This window comes from Microtus oregoni, unplaced genomic scaffold (assembly GCF_018167655.1).
Source record: "Microtus oregoni isolate MIOR12 unplaced genomic scaffold, Mior012 000035F_ref0000213, whole genome shotgun sequence".
In the NCBI taxonomy this organism is placed as follows: Eukaryota; Metazoa; Chordata; class Mammalia; order Rodentia; family Cricetidae; genus Microtus; species Microtus oregoni.
The window spans coordinates 22,244,509-22,268,137 of NW_024543094.1; positions in this window are offsets into that span (position 1 = coordinate 22,244,509).

A 23,629-nucleotide genomic window follows, 5' to 3' on the forward strand; every position below is an offset into this window, starting at 1 on the left:
ATATGATGTAGCATGCACACCACTACACATAACATGTATGCACACAATAATATTTTAAAGGAAAAGTTTTATATACTTGTATATGCATATGTACCTATAATGAGATAGTGTATGTGCCTTTTAGCTATGAAATATGATTGTGGAAAAATGCTGATTTTTTTGTAACTAGAAAGATACAACTCAGGAGCTGAACTGTCTCTCTCTGAATTCTATGTGTTTAAAGTGTAATTACAAAGGCACTAGGAGATGAGACATTCAGTAGATAATTTAAGTTCAATGAGGCCATTTGATTGGGCCTTTACTTAGCAGGACGAGCATCCTCTAGCTCTCTAGCCTCGGTGCTTGGTGAAGTTCTTGGATGACTTCTCTTATGAGGATGTTCTTTTGTTCTTTAAGGTACAAGTATACACAAGTATATTAATCATTTTATAAATGTTATTTTAAAATGTATTTACTGGTTAGTTTTTCAGTCCCTCATATTTCCAATAAACAAATAAATGCTTCTGAAAATATGATCTGCAGAACTTTAATGTTCAATCCAATTTTATTATATGTTGTATTTTTTTAAATCAATGTTGATATTGAGGAGATAAATTAACCAGTAAAATATTTGCCACAAAACTATGAGAACCTGAGTGAGACCCCCAGAACCCACCTGCCTGTAACCCCACCACAGTGCATGGGGTGGGGAGGGGGAGACAGATGCCTGTAACCCCAGCACAGTGCATGGGAGGAGACAGATGCCTGTAACCCCAGGACAGTGCATAGTGGGAGGAGACAGATGCCTGTAACTCCAGCCCAGTGCATAGGGGGAGGAGACAGATGCCTGTAACCCCAGAACAGTGCATGGGGGAGGAGACAGGGAGGCCAGAGCTTGCTGGATGTAGTCTCAAAAGATAAGGTGGAGAGTGATAGAAGATGACTCCTGATATTGTCCCCTGACCTAGTCTACACGTGTGTTCATGCGCGCGCACACACACATGCACACACACAGACACACACACACACACACACACACACACACACACACACTTACAAGCACAAATCAACGTCACCAATAATTTTCTTCAATGACTTACATTTAACAGCATGCATGAGGGGTGACTACTCTTAGTTATCTATTTTCTTATGCTCATATGATGATGGGTGCCCTAGGCTTCCTGTGCAGTTCTCCAGAAGGCCAGGGTCAGAGTGGTTCTGAATAAATCGACCATCATGTAATTGCCTCGTTATGTCATCTGCCCAGCTGTCAGAGACTGTGCTCTGTCGTTAGACTTTTAATTCAGTAGCATGTGATCTTGTCGTTTAGGTCAGTTCTGCCATCCCAACAACAGGTGGTGCCATTGGATTATAATCTGAATTTTGTGAACGGGGAAAATGGAGCAGTTGGCTCTATGAGCACCTTGTCTTTTAAAGAGAATTCAGTTACTGCCTTTGTTGGGTAACAAGATTTGATTTTAGAGCTTGGAAAATGTTATGTGGTTAAATGATATTGTGAAATAATTGTATTCTTCCAATACATAATTCTAGAAACTGTAGGGCATATGAATGTTATTTTGTCTAAAGAAAAATTAATTGTCCCCAAAATGGATTTTAGTAGGCTGCTATTCATTTATTTTTATATTTTAGGTCATTATAATTCTCATATCTTTCTTCTTGTAATTTTTAAAATATTGCTATATGTTAGAAAAAAACTTTTTTTTTCCATTCTGAGGAAACTAGGGTCTATTCAATGCATATTTATATTTCTTCTTTTACAGATGTTATTAAGTATAATACTGATGTTAACTCTGCCTGATGAGTCTTTGTAGCCACGTTTCCAGAATAACATTGCGGAGATGGCTGTCATGTTGCTGCAAGTCACACAGGGACAGCTTGGACTGTTGACCCCATCTACTCTGCCATAAAGAGAACACAGAGAATAGTCCACCAGCTCTATCCTGCTCAGAGCTCTGCACCCCATCCCTATATACACTGGAGATGATGTTTGTTCAAGGATGGTTTTCAAAGCCACAGTGTGATCACAGGAGGTGGTAAGGAGTTGGCACAAGTCACCAATAGGGAGATTATCTTGAGGTTTCTTTTGATTATTGTTCTTGAGAATTCCAGAAACCACTAGCTCTTCTAAACTAATTAGTACTGTGATTTTGATTTGGATGATCTGAAAAAAAAAAAACAGCAATTGAAAACAATACAGTGCTTTAGCAAACCCAGAACTGTTAACAGTGCAAATACCAAGACATGAACCCAAATGACTTTAGAAGCGCCAGGATCAATTAGATGAACAAGTCAGCATATGAAATATTCAGTCCCCTAACAGATGAGCAAATATATTTAGGATCAGAAATCTGAGTCATATATTCAATTATGAATTTATCAACACACTGGACACATTTTACTAATAAAATGTGTGATAGTCTTAAAATCATTGTCTTCAACCTTGCCCTGTTAGGATTTATTTTCAAATTTTCTTAGTATTGAACTCTTTGAAAATTCTCACTTCACAATTGGGTTTTTAGAAGTTACACTCAAAGGAAACATTAAGCACCTGCTAAAGGTCTTTCCAAGTTGTTTACTCCTCTTGTTACACCATGTGTGAGGGCAGATTAAATTTTCACTGTGACTCACCATGCTTCCTGACATCGTGAGGGAGGGGAAGGAGTTTAGAAAAAAGACAATAGATGTTCAAAAGTCATTTTATTTTTCTTTCTTTGCTTCATCTTGTTTTTCGAGACAAGGTTTCTCTGTGTAACAGCCCTGGCTGTCCTGGAACTTGCTTTGTAGACCAGGCTGGCCTTGAACTCACAGAGATCTGCCTGCCTCTGCCTCCCGAGTGCTGGGACTAAAGGTGTGCACCACCATGCCTGCCTGGCTCTAATGTCAGTTTGATTATGACAGTGACAGCAGAGTTTATGGTTTGCTTTCTATGAACCGTGTTACAGTACTGGGGGGAAATATAGGAACAGAGTCTCTTTGGCTTTCAAGCAATGAATAAAACAGTGTTAGATGAGTAGACAAAGAATAAAGAATGGAAGGAAAGGCAATTGACTAGAGTAAGCTTTCTAAAGAGAAAAAAATGTGGAGTTTGATAAGTGGGGAGGTGTGGAGGATCTTGGGAGGAGATTGGGTAGGGGAAACCATGATCAGAATACATATATATGAAAAATAATTTTCAACAAGATTTTTAAAAAGGTCTAGAAAGGTACAAAATGATTTCTTGTTGGCTCATTACAGACAGTATAGTCATAATAAGTATTCATCATTATATATTATTAAAAAAATTATTTAAATAATTGACTGCATTGAAGATTTTGTCTACAAATAATAGGAAAACATCATTGTGAAGTAACTCAAACTATTAAGAATATGGTTTGTTTGTAAAGCAAGAAATCCAAAAATAATTGATTAGATCAGAAGAATTAATCCAGTGTTCAAAATATAATAAAAAATGAATGTCCCTTTTTTTGGAGGGATGCAGTATGTTTTAAAATCATTTTTTTTGTGTTTGTTTTTTTTTCTTGTATGAATGTTCATCTGAATGTATGTATCTATACCAAGTGGGGGTCTCTTGCCCTTAGAGGTCAAGAGAGGTCATTAGATCCCCTTAGAACTGTAGTTATCAATGATTATGGGATATATTGTTGGTGTTGGTAACCAAATTTGTATCGTGCACAAAAGTAGAAAGTGCTCATAACCCCTGGGCCATTTTTCCAGCCCCAGAGGTAAGGGTTTGAAGACAGGGTTTTACACTGAGTTTGAGAATGGCTTGGAACTCACAATGTAGCCAAGGCCTCACTATCCTAGCAATCCTTTTCCTCCAGGCCTCCTAAGTGCGGAGATTATAGAGGCGAGCTGCCTTGCCTTGAGCTTTCTTCTACCCCACCGTAATCTGCTGCTGTAGTATATGCTTCAGTAGCTGCTTCTTAGCATGGAACGATGGACACTTCCTCCTTCAAATCTCATGCAGTGAAGAGAACACTGTCCCATCAACTTGTGGACAAATATTCTTCCTTTTAATTTGGATAATTTAGTCTAGATACACAGCCTTCACTCTGGCCAGAGATTCTCTGTGCTGTGATTGGCTTAGGCCTGAGGCTAAGAACAGGGAGGTGAGAAGAGATTTGTGACTGACAGTTGAGGTGTATAGATGAGAAACTAACTGGAGGCCGGACCAGTTGACTAAAGCATGGCGCTGCTGCAGAATAACAGTAGAGCGGGTTTTGAGGAGACAGCAACTGTCCCAACACAGCTCATGAAGTGCAGCTTGGAGACAACCAATCCTGCAAGAACATGATCTTTTCTTTGTTTGGTTTTTTGAGACACGGGTTTCTCAGTAGCTATGGAGCCTGTCCTGGAACTAGCTCTAGTAGACCAGGCTGGCCTCGAACTCACAGAGATCTGCCTGTGAGCACTCTGCCTCCTGAGTGCTGGGATTAAAGACATGCACCACCACCACCTGGAAAGGACATGATACTTTTGAATGTTAGCATATGTTTATAGTAGTCTTATGTTGAGGCATGTTCCTTTTCTTGTTTTTATTTTTCAGAGCTTCTATAATGAGGGGGGTTTAACTTTGCAAGGACATGATCTCAGATATTCGTCTGGAGAAAGATTTGTACATACACAAGAGAAACGTGGTACCAATTATACAGTTTAACCTCCATAGCTGCCTGTGTGCTTGTCTGTGAGACTGTATGGTACACCCCAGCTTCAATTTTACAATTAGCGAATTGATTACTTATTTCCTTGTGCATATGTGTGTACCTGCATGAGTTTATGTGTACTGGAGTTAGATGTGGCTCTGAGCCGCAGTGTGGATATATCATCTCAGTTTACTATTAGTGAAATTTCCTGGATCATCTGTGTTCTTGTCACTAGTGCGGAGGTCCTCAATGTTGGCCAGTGGCAAGTGCCAGCTCCTCAATCCCTTACCTGCTTCTTTCAGAGACCAGTTCTGATAACATCGCTGTTTTGAGATGTTTTCTTGGAAGCAGGCTTTGATATTGAGTTTAGAATGTAGGCTTTTATAAATAAAGGACATTGAGCCTATAATATGAGATCCTAGAGAAGCTAAATAAGAAGGTGAACCCAAAGAAAAACATATATTTATCCTCCTGATATTGGAAGGAGACAAGATTGCCGGGCAAGAATTGGGAACTTGGGGGTGGGGATGGAGTGGGGGTAAGGGGAAATTGGTGAAAAAGTGAGAAGGGGAGGATGGGGAGAGCTTGGGAGAATGGGACGGTTGGGATGGAGGCAGGGTGGATATGGGAGTAGGGAAGTATATATCTTAATTAAGTGAGCCATTTTAGGGTCGGTGAGAGACTTGACTCTAGAGGTGTTTCCAGGTTTCCATGGAGATGTCCCCAGCTAGATCCTTGGGCAGCTGAGGAGAGGGAGCCTGAAATGGCCCTATCCTATAGTCATGCTGATGAATATCTTGCATATCACCATAGAAACTTCATCTGGTGATAGATGGAGATAGAGACAGAGACCCACATTGGAACACTGGACTGAGCTCCTACCGTCCAAATGAGGAGCAGAAGGAGGGAGAACATGAGCAAGGAAGTTAGGACAGAGAGGAGTGCGCCCACCCACTGAGACAGTGGGGCTGATCTAATGGGAGCTCACCAAGGCCAGCTGGATGATGGAGTATGTGATCAAACCGGACTCCCTGAATGTGGCTGACAGGAGGGCTGACTGAGAAGCCAAGGACAATGGCACTGGGTTTTGATCCTACTGCATGTATGACTTTGTGGGAGCCTAGTCTGTTTGGATGCTTATCTCCCTAGTCTTGGATGGAGGGGGGAGGACCTTGGATTTCCCACAGAGCAGGGAACCCTGATTGCTCTTTGGACTGGAGAGGGAAGGGAAGAGGGATGGGGGGAGCAGGAGGGAAATGGGAGGAGGTGGAAATTTTTAATTAAATAATAATAAAAATAATAATAAAAAAGAAAAAAGAATGTAGTCTTTCTTTTTCTTTTCTTTTTTTGCATGTGTCTCTGTGGTATCGCCAGCTTGGGATCCCCTGGAGACCCCATGGGTCTCCATAGTTCCCCAGCACTCAGAATAGAAGTTCAACCCACATGACTGGATTTTATTATTTTTTTAAATGGGTTGAAGAATATGAACTCAGGCTCTCATGCTTCCATACCAAGCACTAAATTGATCAAGCCATCTTCCCAGAGTATACAAAATATATTTTAAACTAACTGAAGCACACAATAGAGATTAAAAACAATATGCTAATCAAAACTAACTGCTTAGAATACTTTTTCTATAACTTCTAAGATAAACTACCAACACTAGCATTAGGGAATACTGACTTTGGTGTTTATTATTAAACAAAAAGTGTAAGCAGAAGCCAACTAAAAATAGCATTCAAGAAGTCTTAAAAAACCCATATAATTAAATATACCCAGGAGCTATGAGTGAAGTTATAGAGATAAAAATGGAAAGTACTAACTAAAAAATCTGGAGTAGGAAAAGTTAATTTGTTCTGAAGGAATAGATCAGGCATGTGGTAAGAACTCTAACAGATCGGTGACCACAAGAGAAACAGGGAAAGTGTATTGAAGTCGTGTTCTGAGACATGTTTTACTAAAAGATGCATGAACAAATTCTGCCAAGCGTTCTACACAGACTGGTCCATCTACATCAGTACAACATAGCCCTGTGCATTCAGGGTGATGGTGGGGCTTACACTCTGTATCAGGTAATGCGCTCTTCTTGAAGGATTCTCTAAACATAATATCACACCTGCATTTTACTGAATTATTTAGAGGCATTTTCTAAAATGTCACAGTTAAATGAAATACTTGGTATTTAATTTTCTCTAAAATAAATCAGTAAAAAGAGAGGTGATACATTGAAAATTAGATTGTAACAAGAGCCACAAAAATCCTTCATCTACAATCCTGTCCTGCCTGCAGACTATGCTAGGCAATGGGGGCACAAAGCTGTGGGAGAAACCAAGCAATATCGGATTTAAGGCACACTTCATGAGATGGAACCCATACCTGACACTACTTTAGTGACTAAGAACCAGAGACTAAATAACTCAGAAACCTAGGGTAAAACCAAATTTGTTTGTGTTTAAAAAATTAGTGACAAATGGCTCCTAATGCTATTCTGCTAGACTCATAGATCAGTGACTCATTCAGCTGTCATGGGGAAAGCTTCCTCCTACAGCATATGGGAACAAATACAGAATTCCACAGCAAGACCTCTCTCTTTCTCTGTCTCTCTCATACACACACACACACACACACACACACACACACACGAGAGAGAGAGAGAGAGAGAGAGAGAGAGAAACACACCATAGAGAGAGAGAGAGGCAGAGACAGACAGACATAAACACACCCCAAAGAGAGAGAAAGGCACACACACACACACACACACCCCAGAGAGAGAGAGAGAGAGAGAGAGAGAGAGAGAGAGAGAGAGAGAGAGAGAGACAGAAATGAGAGAGAGAAGGGGGGAGGGAGAGGGAGATAGAGACAGACAGACACACACACACACACACACACACACACACACACACACACACACTTGGCACATTCAGCTCTAAGTGGGATATCTCAGTCAACCCCCTCCCCCAGAGCTCAGGGAACCCCATGTCAGAGGAGGTGAAAAGAGTGTAGGAGCCAGGGGGAAAGGAAGACACCAGAAGAACAAAGCCCTCTAAACCAACTTAGCAAGGTGCATACGAGCTCATAGTGTCTGAAGCAACAAGCACAGGGTATATAGGGGCTGCACCAGGCCCTCTGCATATGTATTTTAAGCTTTTAGTTTAGTGTTTTTAAGGGAGTCTGGAGTATGAAAATGAGTGGGTCTTTGATTCTTGTGCCTATTTTGGGGGGTTTTATCTTTTTGCTGTTCAACTTTGGTAAGATGTTTTTTTGTTTTATTATATTTAATTTTGTTATGTTTTGTTAGAAGCCTATTCTTTTCTAATGAGAGGCAGAAAGGGAGTTGATCTGTATGGGAGGGGAGGAAGGGAGGAGCTGAGAGGAGTAGAGGAAGGAAAAATTGTAATCAGAATTTTTTTCCTAAACTCAGTAGAGTCTGGGTGTTTTTTTTTTAATTATTTATTTTTACTTAGATTTTTTTCTGTTTTACATAACAACCCCAATTCCCCCCTCACTCACCAATTCACCACAGAGATGAGAAGAAAATAAGGAGATGATGGACCCATTCTCTACTTGGAGGGCAAACCCTATAACCCGAAGTTTCCTATTAGGGCCCTCATCTTGAAGCTCCTACTACTTCAGGGTAGAGCCCAGGCTAGTGGAGGCACTAAAGAAAAGTTCCACCCTCCATTCCACATTAAATGACAAAACAATCACTTCAGTGTTTATAAACAGTGTGGTCCACCTGTCAAACATATCTCCCTGAGAGGACTAGGAGAATTCACTGAATGGCTGTATACTCTTGGAACTCAAGAGGAATTTGTGTGTGTGTGTGTGTGTGTGTGTGTGTGCTTGTGTGTGTGCATGCACACACATTTGTATAGATGCATGTGCATACATATATGTGTGCTAAGGTCAGAGGCCACGCATACGTGTTGTTCTCTCAGGAAGCATTTTTGAGACAGGATCTCTCACTAGGACCAGGTTATCCACTGACGTGGCTACTCTGGCTGGCCAGGAAGTCACAGGGCACCTTCCATCTCTGCATCCATAGCATTGGAACTATAGAGTGAGCTATGGTATTGGTATTTGGCTTTTTAAGTGTGTTCTGAGGGTAATCCTGTGTCCTCCAGTTTACATGGTAAATACTTTATGGACTGAGCTATTTTCCCAGCCAAGAAGAATTTCTAATTCTACACCAGAGACAAAAATATAGAAGTAAAGATTGCTCCATTATAAGATACAAATTTGAAAACATATCATTAAATCAACCTACTAAAAAGTGAACATCGAATAACACGCAAGAAAGTATATGTGCAACACCTAAGCTAAGCAAGCAAGTGACATTTTTATATTTAGGATAATATTTACAATAATCATTAGAACCATGTATCCTCATAAAAATAAGTTCAGAATATAAATGTGCAATTACAAGTACAAAAGAAATGAAGTAACTCATGTGTGAATAAATACTGTCCTGCTCTAGTGACTGAAATGCTGAATCTTAAAGCAAGATACTAATCTGTACTTCTATTGGGTTATTAAATATATGTGGCTATTTTTGATAAATTGTTGCATATTTTGGGAGCAAACTGGCAATGTATCTCAAAAGCCTTAAAAATGCTCTTGGATCCAGCATATGGGATGCTATAAATTTATCCTGAGGACAAAATATAAATAAGTATGCAGATATATGTGCAAAGATTGTTTATGAGAGCAGGAAGTGCGTAAGAATGGGGATTCTTTAAGTAAATTATGGAGCATTTATCAATGTACAGCAAATTATTGGAATAATTAATGTAGATGATATGGATACATTTATTAATATAAAATAATTCTGATATGTTACAGACTATTAAAATCCAGTTTGCTTGCACCCCACACATGCATGTATGTATGTGTGTGTGTGAGAGAGAGACAGAGAGACAGAGACAGACGCTGTGTATGTGGCCTTACAAATGATAAGCCAAACCAAAACCAAAACCAAAACCAAAAGCCAAGCAAGCAACCAAACAAACAAACAAACAAGCAGGTATTTGTTACAAATATGAAGAGATATCTCAAGGATTCCAACACTCCATAGAAATGTTAAAAAAAAGACTAAATCATGATATTAAAGAATTGTCAACATTCTTCATCTTCCGTCCCTTTTTCTGTTTATTCCATGATCTATGTGCTGGATTATGCCGCCACCAGAACTCCAGCTTTATGTATCACAGTGAGCTATATCTAGAAACCACTTGGCATCCTATAAATTACAGCTCTAAATTTACCGAGAGCCTTGGGCTGAAGACACATAAACATATGCCTGTCGTCAGGGTCCCAAGTTAGGGCCCCAGGAACAGAGTTCTGCCATGGCAAGTGTGACTGCTAGGTGTCCACTGGATTTGGGAAGTTCATGCTGTTAATTGTAAAAAGGAGAACGAGCCTGGCAAGACATAACTCCCCCCTGTAAACATATAAATCTACTGTTGAACTGGCTGGTAGTCTTCGTTTACATGAAAAATGACTTTGAAATCTTTGTTTTGGCATATTTGACATAAGTTTTCTTAAAATTTTATTTCCTGGGATTAGTAGTAGTTCAGACTGGTCAGGGAACACAATATGTAACTTACCTGGAGTTCTCTTTCACTTTTTTTAAAATTTATTTATTTATTAAAGATTTCTTCCTCCTCCCCGCCACCGCCTCCCATTTCTCTCCCCCTCCCCCATCAAGTCCCCCTCCCTCATCAGCTCAAAGAGCAATCAGGGTTCCCTGACCTGTGGGAAGTCCAAGGACCACCCACCTCCATCCAGGTCTAGTAAGGTGAGCATCCAAACTGTCTAGGCTCCCACAAAGCCAGTACGTGCAGTAGGATCAAAAACCCACTGCGATTGTTCTTGAGTTCTCAGTAGTCCTCATTGTCCACTATGTTCAGAAGGTTTTATCCCATGCTTTTTCAGACCCAGGCCAGCTGGCCTTGGTGGGTTTCTGATAGAACATCCCCATTGTCTCAGTGTGTGGGTGCACCCCTCGGGGTCCTGAGTTCCTTGCTCGTGCTCTCTCTCCTTCTGCTCCTGATTTGGACCTTGAGATTTCAGTCTGGTGCTCCAATGTGGGTCTCTGTCTCTGTCTCCTTTCATCGCCTGATGAAGGTTAATATTCAGGAGGATGCCTATGTGTTTGTCTTTGGGTTCACCTTCTTATTTAACTTCTCTAGTTTCACAAATTATAGGCTCAATGTCCTTTATTAATGGCTAGAAACCTAATATGAGTGAGTACATCCCATGTTCCTCTTTTTGGGTCTGGCTTACCTCACTCAGGATAGTGTTTTCTATTTCCATCCATTTGCATGCAAAATTCAAGAAGTCCTTGTTTTTTACTGCTGAGTAGTACTCTAATATGTATATATTCCATACTTTCTTCATCCATTCTTCCATTGAAGGGCATCTAGGTTGTTCCCAGGTTCTGGCTATTACAAACAATGCTGCTATGAACATAGTTGAGCATATACTTTTGCTGTATGATAGGGCCTCTCTTGGGTATATTCCCAAGAGTGGTATTGCTGGGTCCAGGGGTAGGTTGATCCCGAATTTCCTTAGAAACCGCCACACTGCTTTCCAGAGTGGTTGCACAAGTTTGCATTCCCACCAGCAATGGATGAGTGTACCCCTTTCTCCACAACCTCTCCAGCAAAGGCTATCATTGGTGTTTTTGATTTTAGCCATTCTGACAGGTGTAAGATGGTATCTTAATGTTGTCTTGATTTGCATTTCCCTGATCGCTAAGGAAGTTGAACATGACCTTAAGTGTCTTTTGGCCATTTGAACTTCTTCTGTTGAGAATTCTCTGTTCAGCTCAGTGCCCCATTTTATAACTGGGCTGATTAGCCTTTTACAGTCTAGTTTCTTGAGTTCTTTATATATTTTGGAGATCAGACCTTTGTCAGTTGCGGGGTTGTTGAAGATCTTCTCCCAGTAAGTGGGTTGCCTTTTTGTTAGCATAAAATATCTTGGGGTAACTCTGACCAAAAAAGTGAAAGATCTATTTGACAAGAACTTTAGGTCTTTAAAGAAAGAAATTGATGAAGACACCAGAAAATGGAAGGATCTCCCTTGCTCTTGGATTCGGAGGATCAACATAGTAAAAATGGCAATTCTACCAAAAGCAATCTATAGATTCAATGCAATCCCCATCAAAATCCCATCAAAATTCTTCACAGATCTGGAGAATACAATAATCAACTTTATATGGAAAAACAAAAAACCCAGGATAGCCAAAACAATCTTATACAATAACGGATTGTCTGGAGGCATTACCATCCCTGACTTCAAACTCTATTACAGAGCTACAGTATTGAAAACAGCTTGGTATTGGCATAAAAACAGAGAAGTCGACCAATGGAATCAAATAGAAGACCCTGACTTTAACCCACAAACCTATGAACACCTGATTTTCGATAAGGGAGCTAAAAATATACAATGGAAAAAAGAGCATCTTCAACAAATTGTGCTGGCAAAACTGGATGTCAACCTGTAGAAGAATGAAAATAGATCCATATCTATCACCATGCACAAAACTCAAGTCCAAATGGATTAAAGACCTCAATATCAGTCTGAACACACTGAACCTGATAGAAGAGAAAGTGGGAAGTACTCTACAACACATGGGCACAGGAGACCACTTCCTACGTATAACCCCAGCAGCACAGACATTAAGGGCCTCATTGAATAAATGGGACCTCCTGAGACTGAGAAGCTTCTGTAAAGCAAAGGACACTACACTAAGACTAAAAGGCAACTCTCTTTCACTTTTGATGACCATGATAGAAACCAAGACCAAAAGCAGCTTGCCACAAAAGGGTTTATTTGGTTTAAAGGTCATAGTCTATTCTCAATAGAAGCGAAGGCCAGGACTCCAGGCAGAAACCTGAAGTCAGGAACTGAAACACAGACCATAAGGGATGCTGCTTACTGCCTTGCTTTCTGTGGGCTTTCTCCGGCTGCTTTCTCATACCACCCAGGACCACCTGACCAGGGTCGACCCTGCCACATCAATCATCAATCAAGAAAACATCCCATGCTTGCATACAAGCCAACGTGATAGAAGAATTTTCTCAGTTGAGGTTTTCTATTTCTGGATGATGCAAGCTTGTATCAGGTTGAAGGAAGACTACCCACATACTTGGCCTTGCAATCCTTCTGTCTTAGATTACAAGTGCTGGGACTAAAGGCATATGTCACTATGCTGAAAACTGACAGGAAAAATTCTCTCTCTGTCACTGTTGCTTTCTTCTCTTCATGCCTCTCTGTATCTGTCTCTTATTTTCTCTCCAACCTAATTCCATCCTATTGCTGTGATAAAACATTGACCTCAAGCAATTTGTGGCTGGAAGGGTTTGTTTGGTTTACACTTCCTGGCTACGGTCCATCAGGGAGGGAAGTCAGGGAAGTAAATCAAGGCAGGAACCTGGAGATAGAAAAAACAGAAAAGGCCTGTATGCTGGCTTACTCTCAGGCTTGCTCAGCTAGCAATCCTATATAGCCAAGGCCCAACAGCCTAGAGATGGTGCCACCCACAGTAGGCTGGGCCCTCCTATGACAAACTTCTTTAAGATAGTCTCTCACGACATGGCCACAGACCAGATGATCAGTGGTTCTCAACCTTATTAATGCTACAACCCTTTAAATACAACTCCTCATGTTGTGGTGACTGTACCCCAACCATAAAACTATTTCGTTGCTACTTCATAACTGTAATTTTCTTACATAAGGCATCCTAGTGTAAATATCTGGTGTACCGGCCATGACCCACAGGTTGAGAACCAGTCCTCTAGATTATCTCCACTCTTATTACAGTTTTCACTTTTTATTCCATACCCCAGATCTATTTTATTCTTTTTCGTTCCCATGTAAACCATTCAAGCTATATGTCCTTACTCCCCATGTCTCAGACTAACATTCGGTACAGCAAGACCCTAGCCATTCTGCAGACAGACACTGAGTTACAGATGTTGTATTTGTCTAAACTGTGTATGACTCACTTACACCTATGTGGAAAAAGGGTGAAGAGATATAAAATAAAACTTTAATATTGCTTATCAACAGAAGGTGAAATTATGGAGCATTTTTAAACTGACTATATTTTTCTCATTTGTTTATTCTAGTTTTTGTCTTCTCATCAATCTTTTTGAAAAGTTCATATTAATTACTTCTTTCTTAAAGTGACACATAAAATTGAACACATTTCTGGGTACCATGAGTTCTTTCTTTTTTTTTATTAACATTAGTTTGTTTGGATAAGAATCAAATGGCTGGATAGGGGAGCAGGGAAGCACATATCTTAATTAAGGGAGTCATCTTAGGGTTGGGAAGAGACTTGGACCTAGAGGGGCTTCCAGGTGCCCAAGACGAGGTCCCCAGTTAGTTCCTGGGACAGCTGAAGATAGGGAACCTGAAATGATCCTATCCTATAGCCATACTGATGAATATTTTGCATATCACCATAGAACCTTCATCTGGTGATGGATGGAGATAGAGACAGAGACCCACACTGGAGCACTGGACTGAACTCCTAAAGTCCCAATGAGGAACAGAAGGAGGGAGAAGATGAGCAAGGAAGTCAGGACCAAGAGGGGTGCACCCACCCACGGAGACAGTGGGGCTGATCTATTGGGAGCTCACCAAGGCCAGCTGGACTGTGACTGAAAAAGCAGGGGATAAAACCGGACTCTCTGAATATGGCAGACAATGAGGGCTGCTGAGAAGCCAAGGAGAATGGCACTGGGTTTTGATCCTACTTCATGTTCTGGCTTTGCGGGAGCCTAGCCAGTTTGGATGTTCACCTTCCTAGACCAGGATGGGGGGGGGAGGACTTTGGACTTTCCACAGGGCAGGGAACCCTGACTGCTCTTCAGACTTGAGAGGGAGGGGGAGAGGAGTGGGGGGACGGGGAGAGGAGTGGGGGGAGGGGGGAGGAGTGGGAGGCTGGGAGGAGGCGGAATTTTTTTTTTTCTCAATAAAAAAAAAGAATCAAATGGCTTGTGTCATGATACTTCATAAACACATATCATTCCACTTTGGCTTTTCTCCGCCCACGTGTTATTCCAATGCAAGGATAGTAAATCTAGATGCTCACATTAGAAAAATTCTTTGTGAAAAAAATAATCTGAATCCTTTCTTCTATCTTTTTTGAAGGACACTGTATCTAAGGATTATCTATTGGCACCCTACTGTACAATTCAACAGCAGAAATTATTCATCCTGTATTTAAATAAGTCTTCATGTGTTATTAAATGAAAAACATCTGTAATGTAGAGAGAAAACATATACTTTTCTTGTACAAATAATTCTCATTAACATTAATAACATTATTTTATCCTAAGTGTATTAAAACCTCTAAACCACAACTTCATTTTCTATGATGTCTTAACAAAGCACTTTACATACAGTAGTGGTTTATAAACAATTATGTTTAAAAGAGTAGAAAAACCCACGAATACATAAAAAAAATCTAACATTGTGGTTTACATGGAAAACTAAACAAGAAAGGCCTATAATGGTCATATAAGCATTGCTAATTATTTCTTTCAATTATAGAAAAGCCTAGTGTAACCAATAAAGGAAATTTGTTTCTTTTCTTTTTAATTAAAAAATGTCTGTTGTGCGTGTGGTTTTTCAGGGGAGAGGTATACACACGAATGAAGGGCCCATAGAAGTCAGAGGCACCTACTTTCTGCTGCAGCTGAAGTATTCTGGTTATTGGGGACAGTGGGGTTTCAATCCCCCTCTCTCTAACTTGATAGCCAGGAGGTAAATGGTTTTGCACTAATGGGCTTGCTGTAGTGTGCTCTCTAGCCACAGATCAAAAGCAAAGGGGCCAATAGATCACAGATTGACACCTCAATAGCTATGAGCCAAAATCCACCTTCCTTCTTTAAGGTGGATGATTACTCATTACAATAACAGAGGTCTAACACACATGCTGTTAGAAACTTACTTTATTTTATGTAGACTTTATGAATACTGACTGATGTGGGAAATACTGAAGGAGTTTTTGGGCATATTCCAAGGAAACATATTTGACAGTTGCTTCCCCCCGTTTTTCACCCTTCATTTTAGCTAGTGACTGTTTTTCTCCACTCTTCCTCAAGTTGGGTTGTTAAGCAATGGCTAATAAGATGCAAGCAATGGCTAATAAGATTTAAGAATAGTTTTTCTACTTTATTCCCCCCCCCACCACAGGTATAGGGTGCATTGTGCATGTGTATGAACGCTGTGTATGTATGTGTGTGGGTGAACATGCAAATGGAGGCTAGAGGTTGATATGGGATCAGCCTCCATCACACTTCCAACTGCATTCATGGAGTCAGTGGCTCTCAGAGGAGAGCTTGCTGACATGGTGAGCCTCACTAGCCACCACCTTTTTCTGGGAATCCCATGTCTCTGTCTTCGGGGACTGGAATTATAGACAGGTTACCCTGTTCACTTTGTCTTTGTGCAGGTTCTGGGGATCTGGACTCCTCCTGTCCTCACATTTGCACAAATGCTTTGACTGTGGAGAAATCTTTCTAGCCCTAAGTTTTCTACTCTCGACTCCAGCTGGCTATTGTGATGCCATCCTGTCAGAGCCGTAGGATATACAGTTCACCTTCTTTTCTAGAAAAGCATCGGCTGCTAGGCATTAGTGAATAAAGCTTTTGTTTGAGAGTGTTCTGTAAGTTTTCTTCTAAAAATGAATGATAAGTAATAATAAGAGAATGAAGTAAAAATAGAACATCATTAGGAAGCTTATTGATCTAATGATATCTCAGATATAATGTGGTATGTGGTTGGTCATGACAATTATGTGTTACTTTCTTTTTTTTTAAAGGATTTTTTATAATATATTTTGATTACATTTTCTCCTTCCCCAATTCCTCTGAGATCCTTCCCACCTCCCCCTCATCAGAATTCACACCTTTACTACCTCTAGTTATGAAATATTTATCTAAAAATAATAATAAAATTAAGAAAAGATAAAGACAAACAGAATAGGATAAAACAAACAGAAGAAAAGGAGCCACTGAAAAAGTGCAAGAAACATGTACAGATGCAGAGACACACATGTTCACACACACAGGAATCCCCACACAGGAATCCCATAAGACACTGAATCCATAATATAGACACAAAGGATACTTTCAGTCTCTTAAATTTCATGTGCAAAATGCAACATTGGGTCATATAACCAAGGATAGTACCCACAAGCCAGCTCACATGGTTCTTGATAGAGAAAGTAGAAGTGATAGATCTTCCACCAAAGTCAATTGCATAAATTTGGACTTTGTTGGTAGAATAAATGAATTGATTTTTAATATTGAAGTCTACTATTTAACTATTCAAAGGTATAGGAAGCGTTGTATTTACTAATTTGCCTAATTTTCCAACAGATCCAATATCTGTGCTGTTATAGGAAAATTTTGACTTCAATATTTTTATGTATGTTGGTCAATATGTTTCAATTATTGTATTTTTAAGAAAAGGAGGAGTCAATTTTTCAACTCTCAAAACTTTACATGGGACTTTATTGCACAGAAATTGATTTGGAATTTGTGAATGCCATCTGAGAGGTTCTTGGGACAAGTAAGTTAGCCCTTAAATTGTAGAAAATCCATTTTATAGTATTATATCATAAAATATCCCTTTGTTAATAGGCTTTATGTTTTTAAACAATTTTGGAAAAGGGGGAGTAGTAGATTCACCCACGACTCTATAAGGTAACAGGAATATGTGTGTAAGACTCAGCAAAGAGCCTCGGTCACTTGCCTCTTCCCTTCATCGTGAACTGGGGGTCTTCACTGTCTTAGTACTTATGAGCAGCCAAATGTAACTGACAGAAATATTTCAGATTGACAAGCTCCCTTTCACAAATGTGAACATTTGTATGATAAAAGTTGCAGGAAAAGTCTTTATCTGGAAGGCTTTAGAATTCATAAAGTTGTAATGTTAAGGTATAGCAAACAGTGTTGGGACAACAATCATGACAGAAAAGGACTATTGCCTTAAATAATTTGAATGTAGAGGAAAATGAGCAAATGGGTTCAAAAGGTAAAAGTAAATTTGATTACTCAAGATAAGACATCACAGTACCTGGTTGGGGAGGTTTCTAAAGTTCCCACATGGGGACGAGGCTTGTATCTGAAGATTGGAAAAGGTATGGGTTCTCAACACATGCCATGGTTGAAGTGAAGTCTATGATGGTGCCTCTTTTGCCATCTTATCAGCCAGGTCTACTACAGTTTATGCACATACTAGACACTCAAAACAAAGCTTCTTTTGAGAAATTCAAATGTTCCATGAGTTAATTGATGGTTCTAATTTTTCCCACTATCTCGTAGTGTCATTTAGAGGGATGACACTGTGCGTCTTTAAGTTATTAGCCATGTTTTGATCACTACTCCATTCTATATACAAAAATTGGCCTGTCTTCTCAGCAGTCAGAAACTTTGAAAGTTTAGACTTCTTCTTTTCCTCTGTCATTGATTTTGACAGAAAACTCCATTCTGTGAGGTAAAACTTCAAATAGAATCTCATGAGTCACTCATGTGTCTGGGAGCAGAAGAAACAGGACAGATATACAAAGTAGGGAAAGGAAGGGAAACAGTCACTTGATCTTCTCACCTTACGGGAAATAGTTCTTTCTCTACATGTTTACACTTAAAAACAATATATTCCCCTGATAAGAAGTGGCTTCATGATGAGTCACTTCTAGGAGACATAGACTTGATTTTCTAAATGCTTAGTGCTTTGTAATTAGCAGAGATCCAGCGTTGACATTTGGAAATTATTCTGAGCTACTCTTTAAAACAAGAGGACTATGTATGTGGACTGGTGTACGTCTACATGATAATTCATGTCAACCATGCACTTACTACAAAATCTCAAATGCTTCCCCACATAAATCAGTTCTGAGACCTTAGAAGCTCACTCATTAAAATTTACTTGCGATTCGTGTAACCTTTTCTCAGGAAGCAACAGCAGGCATAAAAGGTGCAGGGTTTTTATTATTTATTTTTTTAATGTGTGCAAAGTTTTAGCTCTGATCTATAAAGGAAACTCTTTGTGAGAAGCTGAAAAGTCTGGCAGAGGGTGGGTGGGAAGCTGAAACTTTTGGAAGTGTGACACAGTAGATTATGATAAATTAGAAATTTGTCACAGAGGAAGGATGGAGGAGATGGCAGGCTGAGTCAGATTTTCTAGTGCCTATGGGATGGTAAAATTGTATCAACATGTTAGACCACTAGGTTTATCAAATTCTCACCTCCCGTTGCAGGACCACTAACAGTCTGTAGATGTTGTAGGTGCCATGGCACTGTTAGTTGCTATTGAAGATGGTAAATCTAGATTTCTGATATTTGCAGAAATCTTGTTTCTTTTTCCTTGCTGAAATAATGAACAATCTTGGTGTGATCAATTACAGAATAAAGTAAAAACTCAACATGGCACGCAGGCCACTGCCATTTGGATCTCACTGTCTCTTGTTTCTGCTCACCTAGCTCCTATGTTAAGACTCAAACATATAGCTCCCTCTTCATGCTACTATTGTTTTTATATATAGGTATTACACCAGTCACCATCTGAGTGACTATCATTTACCAATGTTTCAAAAAGGAGAATGGATACATAGTTGGAGTTGTTAAATTAATAAATGTATGCTCTGCCTTTAAAATAAACCATAACTGCCAACTAAATAATCTGCTCGGCGTGTGAACATGCAAAATTCATTGACTTTCACTTTTGTGCCATCTGCTGCCCTTGATTATGGGGAAGTCTCTACATGGGATCCAATGCCATCCCCATTCAATGGAGAAAGAAATAACTATAGATTATTTTATATTTTCTGTCTCCCCTCCCATCCACTCCCCTCTTTTTTTACCCTCTCCTATGACCATGCTCCAAATTTACTCAGGAGATCTTGTCTTTTTCTACATCCCATGTATATTAGATCGATGTATGTATCTCTTAGGATTTTCTTTGTTGTCTAGGTTCTCTGGGATTGTGAATAGTAAGCTGTTTTTTTCTTTGTTTTATGTCTAAAAGCCACTTATGAAAAAGTACATATGATATTTGTCTTTCTGAGTCAAGGTTACCTCACTCAATATGATGTTTTCTAGATCCACTCAATCGCCTGCAAATTTCAAGATGTCATTATTTTTTTTTCCGCTGTATAGTACTCCATTGTGTAGTTGTACCACATTTTCCTTATCCATTCTTCACTTGAGGGGCATTTAGGTTGTTTCCAGGTCCTGGTTATGACAAACAATGATGCTATTGACATAGCTGAACACATGTCTTTGTGGTACGATTGAGCATCCTTTGGGTATATAGCAAAATGCAGTATTGCTGGGCCTTGAGGTAGCTTGTTTCCTAATTTTTTGAAAATTCACCATGCTGATATCCAAAGGGGGCTGTACCAGTTTGCACACCCACCAGCAATGAACGAGTTTGACTTCTTTTCCTATTTATATCTCTTTGATCTTCTTTTGTTGTCTTATTGCTTTAGCTAGAACTTCAAGAACTATACTGAACATATATGGAGAGAGTGGACAATCTTATCTTGTTTCTGATTTCAGTGGGATAGCTTTGAGTTTCTCTCTATTTGGTTTGATGTTGGCTGTTGACTGTTGGCTTGCTGTATACTACTTTTATTAAGTTTAGGTATGTTCCTTGTATGCTCTCTCAAAGACCTTTATCATGAAGGTATGTTGTATTTTGTCAAAGGCTTTTTCAGCATCTAATGAGATAATCATGTGATTTTTTTCAGTTTTCTTATATAGTGGATTACAGTGGCAGATTTTCATATGTTGTACCATTTCTGCAACTCTGGGATGAAGTCAACTTGATCATGGTGGATGATTTTTCTAATGTGTTCTTGGATTCTGTTTTCTAGTATTTTATTGAGTATTTTTTCATCAATGTTCATGAGTGAAATTGATTTGTAATTCTCTTTCTTCGTAATGTCTTTATGTGGTTTGGGTATCAGGGTAATTGTAGCCTCATAAAAAGAGTTTGGCAATTTTCCTTATGTTTCTATTGTGTGGAACAATTTTAAGAGTATTGAAATTAGTTCTTTGAAAATCTTGTATAATTCTGAACTGAAGCCATTTGGCCCTTGGGTTATTTTTTTTGTGTGGGGGGGGAGACTTTTGATGACTGTTTTTATTTCTTTAGCAGTTATAAGTCTATTTAATTTGTTTATTGGTCTTTATTTAATTTTGGCAAGTGGTATTTATCCTGAAAGTTGTCTGTTTCCTTTAAGTTTTCCAGTTTTGTGGGGTACAGTTTTTAGAAATGTGACCTGATGATCATCTGCATTTCCTCTGTGTCTGTTGTTATGTCCTCCTTTTCATTTTTGATTTTGTTAATTTGGATATTCTCTCTGTGTTTTTGGTTAGTTTGGATAAAGGTTTGTCTATTTTGTTGATTTTTTCATAGAACCAACTCTTTGTCTCATTGATTCTTTGTTTTGTTTTCTTTGTTTCTATGTTGTTGATTTCATTTCTCAATTTGACTATTTCCTGCCATCTAGTTCACTTAGGTAAGTTTGCTTCTTTTTGTTCTAGAGTTTTCAAATGTTCTTTTAACTCAGTGTGGGATTTTTCCAGCTTCTTTATGTAAGCATTAGTCCTAGAACTTTCCTCTTAACATAGCCTTCATTGTGTCTCATAAATTTGTGTATGTTGTGTGGTCATTTTCATTGAATTTTAGAAAGTCTTTAATTTCTCCCTTTTTTTCTTCCTTCATCTATTGATGATTCAGATAGCATTGTTTAATTTCCATATGTTTGTGGGCTTTCTGAAATTAGTGTTGCCATTGAATTCTAATTTTAAGCCATGGTGATCCAATAAGATACATGGGGTTATTTCATATTTTTAAATCAGTTGAGGTTTGTTTTGTTACCTAGTATGTGGTCAATTTTTGAGAAGGTTTCATGAGGTGCTGAGAAAAAGGTATATTCTTTTATGTTTGAATGGAATGTTCTCTAAATGTCTGTTAATCCATTTGAATCATAGCACCTGTTAGCTCCCTTATTTCTCTGTTAATTTTCTGTCTGACAGACCTGACCTGTGGTGAGAGTGGGGTACTGAAGTATCTCACTATTAGTGTGTGGGATTTAATGTGTGATTTAAGCTTGAGAAGTCTTTCTTTTACATATGTGGGTGCCTTTGTATATGGTGTATAGATGTTCAATAATGACATTTCCTCTCAGTGGACTTTTCCTGTGACTAATATGAAATGTCCTTCATCTCTTTTGATTGATTTTAGTTTGAAGTCTATTTTGTTAGATATTAGGATAACTACACCAGCTTGTTTCTTAGGTCCATTTGATTGGAAAAATTTTTCTCAACCCTTTACTCTGAGGCAATGTTTGTCTTTGAGGTTGAGGTGTGTTTCTTGTATGCAGCAGAAGGATGGATCCTGTTTCCGTATTCAAACTATTAGTCTGTGTCTTTTTATAGGTGAGTTGAGTCCATTTATTTTAAAGGGATATTAATGACCAGTGATTGCTATTTCCTGTTATTTTGTTTTATGTTGTTGGTGATGTTATTGTGTACATTTTCCCCTTCTTCAGGATTTGCTGCTGTGAGGTCATCTATTGTCTGTGTATTTGTGTATGAAGCCAACTTCCTTGGGTTGGAGTTTTCCTTCTAATACTTTGTGTAGGGCTGGGTTTGTGGCTAGGTATTGGTTAAATCTGGTTCTGTCATGGAATATCTTATTTTGTCTGTTTATGTTGATTGAAAGTTTTCCTGGGTATAGTAGTCCGAGGGTGTGGTTGGCATCCATGGTTTCTTAATGTCTGTATAATGCTTGACCAGGATCTTCTGGCTTTTAGTGTCTCCAATGAGAAGTCATGTGTAATTCTGATAAGTTTGCCTTTATATGTTATTTGGCCTTTTTCCTTTACAGCTCTTAATATTCTTTCATTATTCTGTATATTTTTGATCCAGTTTATTTGGCGTTTTGTAGGCTTCTTGTATCTTCATAGGCATATCTTTCTTTAGGTTGGGAAAGTTTTCTTCTATGATTTTGTTGAATATATTTTCTGTGCTTTTGAGTTGGACTTCTCTATCTTCTATACCTATTATTCTTAAGTTTGGTCTTTTCATGGTGTTCCATATTTCCTGTTAAGATTTTGTTAGATTTAATGTTTTCTTTGACCGATGAGTCTATTACCTTTATTGTATCTTCAGTGCTTAAGAGTCTCTCTTCCATCATTGTATTCTGCTATTTATGCCTGCATTTGTGGTTCCTGATCATTTTCTCATAATTTCTGTTTCTATAATATCCTCAGTTTATGTTTTCTTTGTTGTCTCTATTTCAGTTTTCATGTCTTGAATTGTTGCTTTCATCTGTTTGATTGCTTTTTCTTGGTTTTCTTTAAGAGATTTGTTGATTTTTTTCTAACTTTTGTTTGTCTTTTCCTCCATTTATTTGAGAGAATTTTTCATTTCCTCTTTAAGGGCCTCAAACATTCTCCTAAAGTCATTTTATAGGTCATTTTCTTCTGCTTCATCTATATTTGGTTATACAAGTCTTGCTGTTGTAGGGCCACTAGTTTTTTATTGGTGTCATGTTGCTCTTTGTGGTACTGAGTGTGTTCTTACCTTGTCTATCATTCTTTTCCTCTTATTGTGTAGTTGGGGCTGTCTGTGTCTCTGGTGATCAGTCTTCCAGGTGCCAATGGATCCAAGGCTCAGACGGTTGTTCTTCAAAATGCAACGAGGCCTATGATTCTAGTCACCCTGGAGGTCACCCAGTGTTCCTGGAGGTTGTTCAGTGCTCTGCTCCCAGGGGTCACTTTAAAGTACTGGGGATTGTTCGGGCCTGCTTCTACAGAGGTTGTTTGCTTGGGCATGCTCTGGCAGAGGTTGCTGGTTCGGGCCTGCTCTGGTGGAGGTGGCTGGTTGGGGCCTGCCAACTCAGAGGTAGCTGATTCATACCCGGTCCCACAGAGGTCTCTGGCTCAGGCC